General features: G+C 37.6%; 1 pseudogene; it reads right to left on the bottom strand.

The window, feature by feature from the left end:
- Positions 1-241: 241 nt before the first annotated feature.
- Positions 242-1,564, bottom strand: LOC138434416 (methylosome protein WDR77 pseudogene; annotated as a pseudogene).
- Between the last annotated feature and the right edge of the window lie 10,815 nt (positions 1,565-12,379).

Genomic DNA, 12,379 nt, shown 5'->3' on the forward strand with positions numbered 1-12,379 from the left:
AAAAAAATAAAGTTGCTCCTATCTCTATGAGCAGTTTCCGAGAATCCAGGAATGCCCACATCCCGTACCTCAGACATGGCCAATTCCTAATGCACAGCTACAGCGGGAAGCATAAAAATCCCTTGCTAATTTTTAGGGCGTGGGGAGGATTGGGCTCTAGGAAGACACGGGATGGATATTTTTCTCCCTTCCCCCACCTACAAAGACTACGTATCTAAACACACACTCAGACACACACACATCCATGTTCAAGGGAATTTTTCTTCCCTGACTACAGGACCCCAGGATCCAGCCTCCCCTAGGCTGAGACACAGCGCCTTTGAACTGCACAGATGTGGTGTACCAACATACTGCATAAGGCTCCTCTGTTGTCTCATAAACTGAGAGGGCAGGGGCAAAGGGCGTGGATACTCATGGGGGATTCACTTCTTGTCTGAAATCCAATCTACTCAGCAGCACTCTTAGGTCCAGGCTCTGGGAGAGGTTCTGTGGGCAGGATATGGTGGATGACCTGATGGTCCCAGCCCACTGTGGTAAGAAGGGAGTGATTGAGCGGGGACCAAGTAGCATCTCTCACAAAGTCTCTGTGGGCTCGGCTTCTAAACACCTCGGAAAGGCCTGAGTCCAGCACAGCAAGTGAGCAGTCCTCACTGACAGAGGCCAGGAAGGGAGCACTGTGTGGGGAGAACACCAGCCCAGTGACACACTGGGAGTGCACAACAGAGCTGAGGGCACAGCTTGCACTCTTGGTGTCCACAAGGGAGACAGTCCCATTCTCATCACCAAAGACGAAGACTTCACTCTGCTGAGGATGCCAAGTCAGGGAGGTAGGAAGGTAGCCAGAGGCACTGCAGCCCATCTGTGATGCTGGCTTTGGACAGCGGGTATCCCACAGTAAAATTCTATTGTCCTCACCGCATGAAAGAAACACAGAATCCTTGTGGGGAGAGGCAGCAACACAGGTGACCTGCCCTGAGTGAGCTCGGTATGAATTCAGAACCATCTGCTGAGCAAGGTCCCAAACCTTGATGCAGAAGTCTTTGCTACCACTGACAGCATGTGTGCCAGAGCTCAGGACACTGACTGTAGACACGATGTCATCGTGCTCATACTTGCAGAACTTGCTGACAATGAGCGTCTCATTCTCATCCAGCTCCCACAATTCAACAGCACCTGAATCAGAAGCCACTAGGATACCTCGGTCCCCTACCCAAGTGAGGTCAGCCACTCCGGCCTCCGTCTGGACTCCAGCAGAGCAGAAACCTTCGTTCGGAGCGGCACAAGGGTCCTTGAAAAGCCAGAGAGAGCCAGCCCAGCAGCGGCCACTCAGGCTGGAAGCCCCAAGCAGAAGCGCCCCATCAGACCAGTACCGCGCAGCCTCCAATTGCCGCTCCATACAAGCGGGAGCATTAGGGGGAAGGTTTCACTCCCGGGCTGCCGGGGGCACTAGGATCGGCGGTGTTTCCTTCCGCATCTCCACGGTTCCAACTTCAATCTAGACCCAGACTGGATGCCCGCCTGAGATTCAGCTCCAGGAGTCCCCACGTGGTTCCTCTCCGGCCTCCGCCCCCTGGAAAAATTCTCTTTGCTTTCTTGCACATGCAACCAACCCATTGCTCAGCCACATCATCCCACGGGTCTAAATGATTAATCATAAGTAGCTTTCCTGGCTCTTGTTCATGCTTGCTCATGTTAGAATTTCAGTTTCCTACAAATTTCTTCTTGAAAAGTTTTTTTTTTTTTTTTTTCCCCCAAGTCACAGGATATGTCTTATTGAGGATCAAAAACAGCATGCAGCCTTTGTCATGCCCTTCCACAAGACCAGGTTCCCTCTTGGGTTCCTTGCTTTTCTCAATAGATTGTTTGAAGGTGACCTGTCCTTTCTGTGAGCCTGTCTATAGGATACATTTAACAGTTTAATTTAAAAACATATTTAGCAGTATAATTACTATATCCTCAAGCTGTTAACTAGGCAAAGAAGTCCTCTTCCATGATGTGTCCTGGTAACATATGTTGCCAAAACTACTTTCTAACAGTTTAGAGAAAATGATCCTTTCCCTGGTGCTGTTATCCTTTTAACTGAACCTTAAGGTGATGTTGAATATGCCTGGTTTCTAACACAGTTGTGATAAAAATGGGCACTTTAACATCTGCTCACAGCTTCTCTATAGTGCTGGCACAGATCAGTACGTCTCTCTAGCACCAGGTTTAAACCAGTTATTGGGCTTCAGTGGTGGCTCAGGTGGTAAAGAATCTGCCTGCAATGTGGGAGACCTGGGTTCGATCCCTGGGTTGGGAAGAACTCCTGGGAAGAGAGCATGGCAATCTACTCCAGTATTCTTGCCTGGGGAAGCCCTATGGACGGGGAAGCCCTTTGGACAGTGAAGCCTGGGGATGCTGCAGTCCATGGAGTCACAAAGAGTTGAACACTACTGAGCGACTAAGCACACAAACCAGTTATCAGAGACTAGACTGTCTTCTGTTTCCCCATAACCCCAGCCTTCATCCTTTGATGCACTGCTTGCTGTATCAGTGCAACAGGAGAGCAAAACTTAGAGTAGAAGCAATATGTTGAGTGAAAATTCTTTTATATTTTGTAATTCCTTTTTCATGTTCTCTATATTATACAATATTTATTTAAAATTTGAGTACTTAAAGTATTATTTGTATAAGTGTAAAGATTTGTTTTCATAAATAAAAAAATCTTTATTGACTATGAAAGTAGTCAAGTTGCCATCATTCGTTGGGTCATTGAAAAAGCAAGAGAGTTCAAGAAAAATGTCTACTTCTGTTTTATTGACTATGCCAAAGCCTTTGACTGTGTGGATCACAATAAACTGTGGAAAATTCTTCAAGAGATGGGAATACCAGACCACCTGACCTGCCTCCTGAGAAGCCTGTATGCAGGTCAGGAAGCAACAGTTAGAACTGGACATGGAACAACAGACTTGTTCCAAATAGGGAAAGGAGTATGTCAAGCCTGTATATTGTCACCCTGCTTAGTTAACTTATATGTAGAGTACACCATGAGAAACACTGGGCTGGATGAAGCACAAGCTGAAATCAAGATGGCCAGGAGAAATATCAATAACTTCAGATATGCAGATGATGCCACCTTTACGGCAGAAAGTGAAGAACTAAAGAGCCTCTTGATGAAAGTGAAAGAGGAGAGTGAAACAGTTGACTTAAAACTCAACATTCAGAAAATTAAAATCATGGCATTTGGTCCCATCACTTGATGGAAAATAAATGGGGAAACAGTGGAAACAGTGACAGACTTTATTTGGGGGGCTCCAAAATCACTGTAGATGGTGACTGCAACCATGAAAATGACAAGCCTAGACAGCATATTAAAAAGCAGAGACATTACTTTGCCAACAAAGGTCCAACTAGTCAAAACTATGGTTTTTCCAGTAGTCATGTACAGATGTGTAAGTTGGTCTATAAAGAAAGCTGAGTGCCAAAGACTTGATGCTTTAATTGATACTTTTGAACTGTGGTGTTGGAGAAAACTCTTGAGAGTCCCTTTGACTGCAAGGAGATCCAACCAGTCCATCCTAAAGGAAATCAGTTCTGAATATTCATTAGAAGGGCTGATGTTGAAGCTGAAACTCCAGTACTTTGGCCACCTGATGCAAAGAACTGACTCATTGGAAAACACCCTGATGCTGGAAAAGATTGAATGAGGGAGGAGAAGGGGATGACAGAGGGTGAAATGGTTGGATGGCATCACTGACTCAATGGACATGAGTTTGAGTAAGCTCTGGGAGTTGGTGATGGACAGGGAAGCCTTGCATGCTGCAGTCCATGGGGTTGCAGTTGGACATGACTGAATGACTGAACTGAACTGATAAAAGTAATAGTCATTGTAAAAAATAAATCAAACTATAAAGATTTCTATAAAGTTTCTTATAAATTCTACAGTAAAATTTTCTAGAGTGATTTGTTTTAAATCCTTTATCCTTTGTGCATTATCTTTCTCATTAAGATTATATAATGTATGTAGAACAAATTTTTCACCTTTATATATATATAAAAGTCTGAGGAGGTTTACAGATAGCTAAGGAAAGAAGAAAGCAAAAGCCAAGAGAGAAAGGGAAAAATATGCCCAACTTAAGGCAGAGTTTCAGGGAATAGAAAGGAGAGATTTTAAAAAGGCCTTCTTAAGTGAACAATGCACAGATATAGAGGAAAACAGCATAATGAAGACTAGAGATCTCTTCAAGAAAACTGGACATACTAGGAATATTTCATGGAAGGTTGGGCACGATGAAGGACAAATACATAAGGACATGAGAGAAGCAGAAAAGATTAAGAAGTGGCAAGAATATACTGAAGAAGAAGATCTTAATGACCCAGATAACCATGATAGTGTGGTCACTAACCTAGAGTCAGACATTTGGAGTATGAAGTCAAGTGGGTCTTAGGAAGAATTGCTAAGAATGAAGTTAGTGAAGGTGATGGAATTCCAGCTGAACTACTTTAAATCCTAAAAGATGATGCTGTTGCAGCACTGCACTCAATATACCAGCAAATTTGGAAAACTCAGCAGTGGCCATAGGGCTGGAGAAGGTCAGTTTTCATTCTAATCTCAAAGAAGAGCAATGACAAAGAATATTCAAACTACCATAAAATTGCACCTGTTTCACATGCTAGTAAGGTTATGCTCAAAATCCATCAAGCTAAGCTTCAGCAGTTTGTGAACCAAGAACTTCCAGATGTAGAAGCTGGGTTTCAAAAAGGTAGAGGAAACAGAGATCAAATTGTAGAGATTCATTAAATTATGGAGAAAGCAAGAAGTTCCAGAAATACATTTACTTCTGCATTGTTCATATACTAAAGCCTTTGACTACTGGTTCCAAATAGGAAAAGGAGTATGTCAAGGCTGTATATTGTCACCCTGCTTATTTAACTTATATGCAGAGTACATCATGAGAGACGCTGGGCTGGAAGAAGCACAAGCTGGAGTCAAGATTGCTGGGAGAAATATCAATAACCTCAGATATGCAGATGACACCACTCATGGCAGAAAGTGAAGAGGAACTAAAAAGCCTCTTGATGAAGGTGAAAGAGGAGAGTGAAAAAGTTGGCTTAAAGCTCAACATTCAGAAAATTAAGATCATGGCATCTAGTCCCATCACTTCATGGCAGATAGAGGGGAAACAGTAGAAACAGTGTCAGACTTTATTTTTTGGGCTCCAAAATCACTGCGGATGGTGACTGCAGCCATGAAATTAAAAGTACTCCTTGGAAGGAAAGTTATGACCAACCTAGATAGTGTATTCAAAAGCAGAGACATTACTTTGCCAACAAAGGTCCATCTAGTCAAGGCTATGGTTTTTCCTGTGGTCATGTATGGATATGAAATTTGGACTGTGAAGAAGGCTGAGCACTGAAGAATTGATGCTTTTGAACTGTGGTGTTGGAGAAGACTCTTGAGAGTCCCTTGGACTGCAAGAAGATCCAACCAGTCCATTCTGATGGAGATCAGCCCTGGGATTTCTTTGGAAGGAATGATGCTAAAGCTGAAATTCCAGTACTCTGGCTACCTCATGTGAAGAGTTGACTCATTGGAAAAGACCCTGATGCTGGGAGGGATTGGGAGCAGGAGGAGAAGGGGACACAGGGAATGAGATGGCTGGATGGCATCACCAACTCAATGGACATGAGTTTGACTGTACTCTGGGAGTTGATGATGGACAGGGAGGCCTGGTGTGCTGTGATTCATGGGGTCTCACAGAGTCGGACACGACTGAGCAACTGAACTGAACTGAACTGATATGGATCACAAGAAACTGTTGAAAATTCTTAACGAGATGGGAATACCAAACCACCTTACCTGCCACCTGAGAAACCTGTATGCAGGTCAAGAAGCAACAGATAGAACCAGACATGGAAAGAAGTTGTTCAAAATTGGGAAAGGAGTATGTCAAATATGTCAGTATGTCAGTATTGTCACACTATTTATTTAACTTCTGTTAGAATACATTGTGTTAAATGCTGGCTGGATGAAGCTCTAGCCAGAATCAAGATTTCCAGGAGAAATATCAACAACCTTATATATGTGGATGATACCACTCTAATAGCAGAATGTTAAGTGGAACTAGCCTCTCGATGAGAGTGAAAATGAGAGTGAATAATCTGGCTTGAAACTCAACATTCAAAAAACTAAGATCATGGCAAAAAAACTAAGATCATGGCAAAAAACTAAGATCACTTCATGGCAAATAGAGTAAAAATTGGAAGCAGTGACAGATTTTATTTTCTTGGGCTCCAAATTCATGCAGATGGTGACTGCAGCCATGAAATTAAAAGATGCTTGCTCCTTGAAAGGAAAGCTATGACAAATCTAGATAGTCTATTAAAAAGCAGAGTCAAAGCTATGGTTTTTCCAGTAGTCATGTAAAGATGTGAGAGTTGGACCATAAAGAATGTTGAGTGCCAAAGAACTGAAACTCTCAAATTGCGGTGCTGGAGGACTCTTGAGAATTTCTTGGACTGCAAGGGTATTAAGCCAATTAATCCTAAAGAAATCCAACCTTGAATATTCATTGGAAGGACTGTTGCTGAAGCTCCAATTCTTTGGCCACCGAATTTGAAGAGCCAACTCACTGGAAAGAGTTTGATGCTGGGAAAGACTGAAGGCAAAAGGAAAAGTGGGTGACAGTGGATAAGATGGTTAGATAACATCACCATCTCAAAGGACATGAATATGAGCAAGCTCCAGGAGACAGTAGAGGACAGACAAGCCTGGCTGCTGTAATCCATCGGGTCACAAAGAGTTGGACAATACTTAGTGATTGAACAACAAAGAAGTGGATATAATATCTACATTTAAATTTTTATTAGATGCATAATATTCCATTTCATACCATGAATAATTAGCCAGGTCTTACTGATGAATTATTAGTTTCAAATCCTTTTTCATTAAAATCTAAGTATAGATACATTTTATATGTAAATTGGAATCTGTTGCCAATTATATTTCTTGAGAATTCCTTCTTGTGGAATCTTTGTATCTCAAGCTATTATATTGAATGTGTTTACTCATTCCTTTAAAATATTTTGTTTAGCAAAATGTTAAAATAATAGATTTTTTCTTTCAAAATGACAAGTTTAGAACATGTGTTTTACCTCACTGATATCTTTAAAAAGTAAGAAAATCTTTTAAAATAACTAAAAAGGAAAGTAGGGTACTCTGAACAAATTTAAAAAAAATGAGTACTTGAATAATATTATATATATATTGTATTTGAAAATTAATAATATAGGTTGTTTATCTCTTGATATGAATGCATATACATCTACCTAATTCTTTCCAATGACTTCATAGTATTCTATTTCCTATGTCTAACATAAATTATATCCTAATAATTGACTTTGAAGATTATTTCCAGTTAATATTCTATTAAACGCCATAATAAATATCAATGTATAAATCTCACTGCTTAGGGTGATTGTAACTATAGATTATAGATTTAGCAATTGCTGTATAAAAGACATCATGCTTTTTACCAAAGTGTTAAAAAACAACATACTTTCGCCAAACCTGGAAATTGAGAAGTTATCCAAATTTTTAATTTTGCCAAATAAGTAGGTGGTAAATCATATTCATTCTCATTGTGTTTAATATTTCTGAATACAGAACTAGTATATTTTATATTTTTTATTCCCTAGTTTTTAAATATAATTTGCTACCAATAATATATGCTAATAATATGCCATTTAATCTCATGAATTTTTGAAATTCAAATAATGATGCCATGTTAAATTAATTCTGTAATTTGCTTTATTCTCTCAGTATTTTGTTGGTGAAATGCAAACATATTATACATGTTGTGGTAGTTTATTAATTCCCTGTCTCATTCTTTCCCGCTGTTGCAATATGTTGTTTGCTTTAATCCATCCTCCTGTTATTTTACATTACGGTTGTTCCTACTTCTTTTCTTGTTGAAAATGATGTTGATAACAACATTATTCTGTCTCCTGGTGTAAGTATATAAATATTTTATCAAACAAACATATATATATATGAAGAAAATAGTTGTGCCTTAGTATAAGCACATTTTTAAAATGTGTACATAATTCCAAATTGTTTACAAACTGTTTGAAAGAAATTCAAATTGTTGTAAGCAATAGCCACGGCTTTTTCAGACTTTTCAGGGTTTTTTTCTACAATTAAGTGGTTCAGCTGGCTCCTCGCTATGGTTTTAATTTGCTTTTCTTTAATTTCTGAAAAGGTTGACCTTTTCTTTTTATTTGTATTAGGTACCCATAATCCTGCTTCTAGGAAATACCTCTGTTTATATTTTGTTAAATTGTTTTGCTTTTTAAATTGTTTTTTTAAATGTTGTACATGCTCTGTATTAGTATATTGCTAATTATATGTGGCAAATATCTTCTCCCATTTTTTACTTTCACCCTTTCTATTTGTGGAAAAACTAATATAATCAGTTTTATTAATGTTTCCCTTTTTGTTCTCTATTTTATTTAAAAGCATTATAGTATTATATCTCACAAAGAAGTATTTCCTTCATGTGTAGTATGTTATGTAATAGAAACCCTATTTCATTGTTCCATATAGGGTAAGCACTGCCCCAGCATCATTACTGAGTAATTATCTTTCTCCATTGACCTCACTGCTGTCATATACTGGGTCTCTTTATGTTTGCACTGATTTGCTAGTGAGTTTATGTTACATTCTATTCTTTTGTTTTTTACTATCTGTTATCACTTGTTAATATTCACCCTGGATCTATTATATGATATTTGCTACTTGATAACCTGGTGTTGGGGATTCCTTGAAGGCTCAGATGGAAAAGAATCTGCCTGGTATGCAGAAGACCTGGGTGCAATCCCTGGGTTTGGAAGATTCCCTGGAAGAGGGATGATAACCCACTCCAGTGTTCTTGCCTGGAGAATCCCATGGACAGAGAAGCCTGGTGGGCTACTGTCCCTGGGGTGGCAAAGAGTCGGATATAACTGAGCGACTAAGCACAGCACAGCACAACACAGCCTGGTGTTAGTACTATCATGTGTTTATTAATTTAGTTTGATTTTGATGTTTATATCTTTATGGCAACCTCTTGAATCTTTTGCTTCAAAAATGTTTTGGCTCTTTCATGGCTTTGCTGTCAAGAACTGTAAAGTTATTTTGAAATTTTGATTAGAATTTTGTAACTATCATAAATCAGGTAAAAAATTAATCTTTACTGATACATCATATTCCTATGAACATAGATATATGCCTTCATCTATTTCAGCTCTTTTGTAATTTTCACATAAATGTCTCACATATTATTTGTAAGTTTAGAATTTTTTAAGCTTTCCATATCTTCTATGCTTATTAAATTATTTAGAAAGATTTATTTCTAAAATTATTGAAGGATTTAGTTACATTTTAATTTAACTAAAATTTAAATTTTCAAATTAAATACAACCATTTTCTATATGTGGTCCTGCATGTTTTCAGTAATTTAATTGTTAACGTTTGGGTTATTTTTTCTAAAGCTATGTTCTCTGATATTTTAATGAACATGAATAAAATGAATTAATGACCAATTATTGAGAATGTCCTATGTTTTAAGCAATGAATTCATTACTCAGTTTATCTTGGGTAAAATCCTGCAAGATAAAAGTAATTATTTACTTTTTAAATAAAATGAGAGGAGAGAGTAGAGACAAGATAAGTTAAATAAGTAAAGATTGAACTCATAAATGCAATATAGCCAGAATATTAAATCCAGATCAACTTGATTCTAAACTCTTGACCCTCACCACATCCTATAATCAATATGGGAGTATAATCCTAACACACAATCTCAAAACTTTCTGTTGTGCAAGTAATATTGCCCAAAATAAATTTGGAACCCCTTTAATATTATAGATTCCACATCAGATTTGATGAATCCTTATGAAGTAAGAAATACAACTATAAACATTTTATTTTTTCGTCTGATTTCAGGAAAAATTTGTTAATGTAGATAGACTATTTCTATGTGAACCTCTAAGTTGTGATATATAATGAAAGATACTTATTTATATAATGTTTTTGTTAAGTATTGAATTAAGGCTTTAGAGACTAAACATTGCATTTAAGGACTTCTGTGATCTTTCTTTTTTAATATAGTGAAAAATTCAAATAAGATTAAATTATCTTAATGTAATAATGAAGAAATAAATCATTTTCAATTAATTATATATGAGAAAAAAGTTAAAACAAAATCTATTAAATTTAATCTCATTGATTAAGTTTAAACACACATAAAATTATTTCCTTCTCTTTTAGTAGCAACTTGAGAAAGTCATTGTACATGTTAAATGTTCCATACAAGCTATACCACAGAGACAAATCAATGACATTGCTATAAACTTTGCTGGGGAGGCTCTTGGGTTTATATAATGTGATTTGTCATCTGTAACACTAAAGTTGCTTTTCTTTGCTAGAGCCTGTGGTCAGACATTTAAAATTACTTAAAAGATAAATGGTTTGTCAAATTTCTTGTTAGGTAAATCCCAAAGGATACAATTTATTCACTGAAGTAAGTGTTGGACAGTGAAGAAAAAAATACTGCATATTTCTTAGTAAGTCCGCAAAAATTAAATGCTAGTCAATAGCATCTCTCACAACAATAACGATCTCTTTCCCATCACTTAACAGACCATAAAGGGGGAGTTGTATTCCATTGAAACCAGACATCTCTTCAATGAAGTGATGCTATGTGCCTTAATAATTCCTTGGCACAGGGCAGAGTGCCTAGCCATCTGCACAGCTAACTAATACTGTATGAATCAGACATCAAAAATGCAAATGCATGTGGGTCGTGGCCTACAACATAAACGAAGAAGCATCCAGGTGTGAGACAAAGGAGGCAGTTGAGCCTACCGCACACTTCAGACTGAGCTGTTTAAAGGGGACTGCCACTGCTCAGCCTAAGCAGATATTATGCAGAAAAGTGGGTGCAGTCTTGTTAGATCTTGTGAATCTTCAAGAAAATTTTCTAAACCTAAACTTTTTCATAAAATGTCCAATTTTGAAAATGTTCTGCTGAGCAAATATAATACCTCCATAGGTTGCTTTATGCTTAATGTGGCCTGTGGATGTATTATATTTCAAATATAAACTCTTTACATGAGAACAAAGGAGTGAAGGGTAAAAGAGAATATAAAATGTAGAGAGATAAGAGTAATTTTGGCTAGAAAGCAAGAGGAGTTGGTCCCTGTGACTAAATATTTATAGTGAAAAGTGACAAGGAAAAGCTGGACTGGAATATTTTTGGAAGACCTAAGGATAACATGAAATTCTTGAAATTATTTTTGAATTTCAAGGTCTAACATTCCTGGCTTCTGCCACTTGCTTCCTTACTGGGCTCTTTTTTTCTTGGGTGTATTTGTTCAATCCAAGTCAATTTTTTTATTCATAAAATGGGAATATTTGCTACAACTATATAGGATTTATGAGATTATTAAAATGAACTGTTATTAATATATAAAATAACTACAAACATATCTGTTGCAGAAAATATACTTCATGGTTTTTGGTTTATATTTCTTTTCTTTTTCTTATTTATTTATTATCGGCTGTGCTGGGTCTTCATTGCTGCATGCAGGCTTTCTCTGGTAGTGGCAAGTGAGGCCTACTCTCTAGTTGTGCAAGGGCTTCTCATTGTGGTGGCTTCTCTTACTGTGCAGTAGCGACTCTAAGAAGCATGAGCTTCAGTAGTTGCAGCACATGGGCTCAGTAGTTGTAGCTCAAGAGTTCTAGGGCTCAGTAATTGTGATGCACAGGCTTAGTTGCCTAACAGCACGTGGAATCTTCCTAGACCAGGGATTGAAACTGTGTCGCCTGCATTGGCAGGTGATTCTTAACTACTGGACCACCAGGGAAGTCCCTCTCTTCCTTTTCTTGTTTGCTATTATTTGGAGTATGGTTGGGATTATGAAAGGTGGTTTGCAAAAGGAAATACAAGTTAACATGTTAGGGTACTCAAAAAGGAATAAGAGTTTATAAGGGTTAACAAGATAATATCCATATCCAATCATGCTATTATTTTTTCCTGAACATCCATTCAAATAAAGAAAAAAGAAATAGACATTCAGATAATAAGTTCAGTGGTAACTCTCTGGACCACAATGAGGATAAAGATAGTAAACCTGAGTGTAGATTTTTGCCTATTTCAGAAACTCATTTCAAGTTTATAGTACTATTTTCACTAACATAAAATAAAACACATTTTAATGTAGAGTATTTATTTTATCTAGGTCTTATTTTTTAATGATACATGAAGGGAAAATTAGTCCAGGGAACACCTGAACACACAAAATTGTGTTGTAGGATGGCAAGTCTGCATTTAAGGAACTCAAATCTTTTATACTGAAA

This window comes from Ovis canadensis, chromosome 1, assembly GCF_042477335.2.
Source record: "Ovis canadensis isolate MfBH-ARS-UI-01 breed Bighorn chromosome 1, ARS-UI_OviCan_v2, whole genome shotgun sequence".
NCBI lineage: Eukaryota > Metazoa > Chordata > Mammalia > Artiodactyla > Bovidae > Ovis > Ovis canadensis.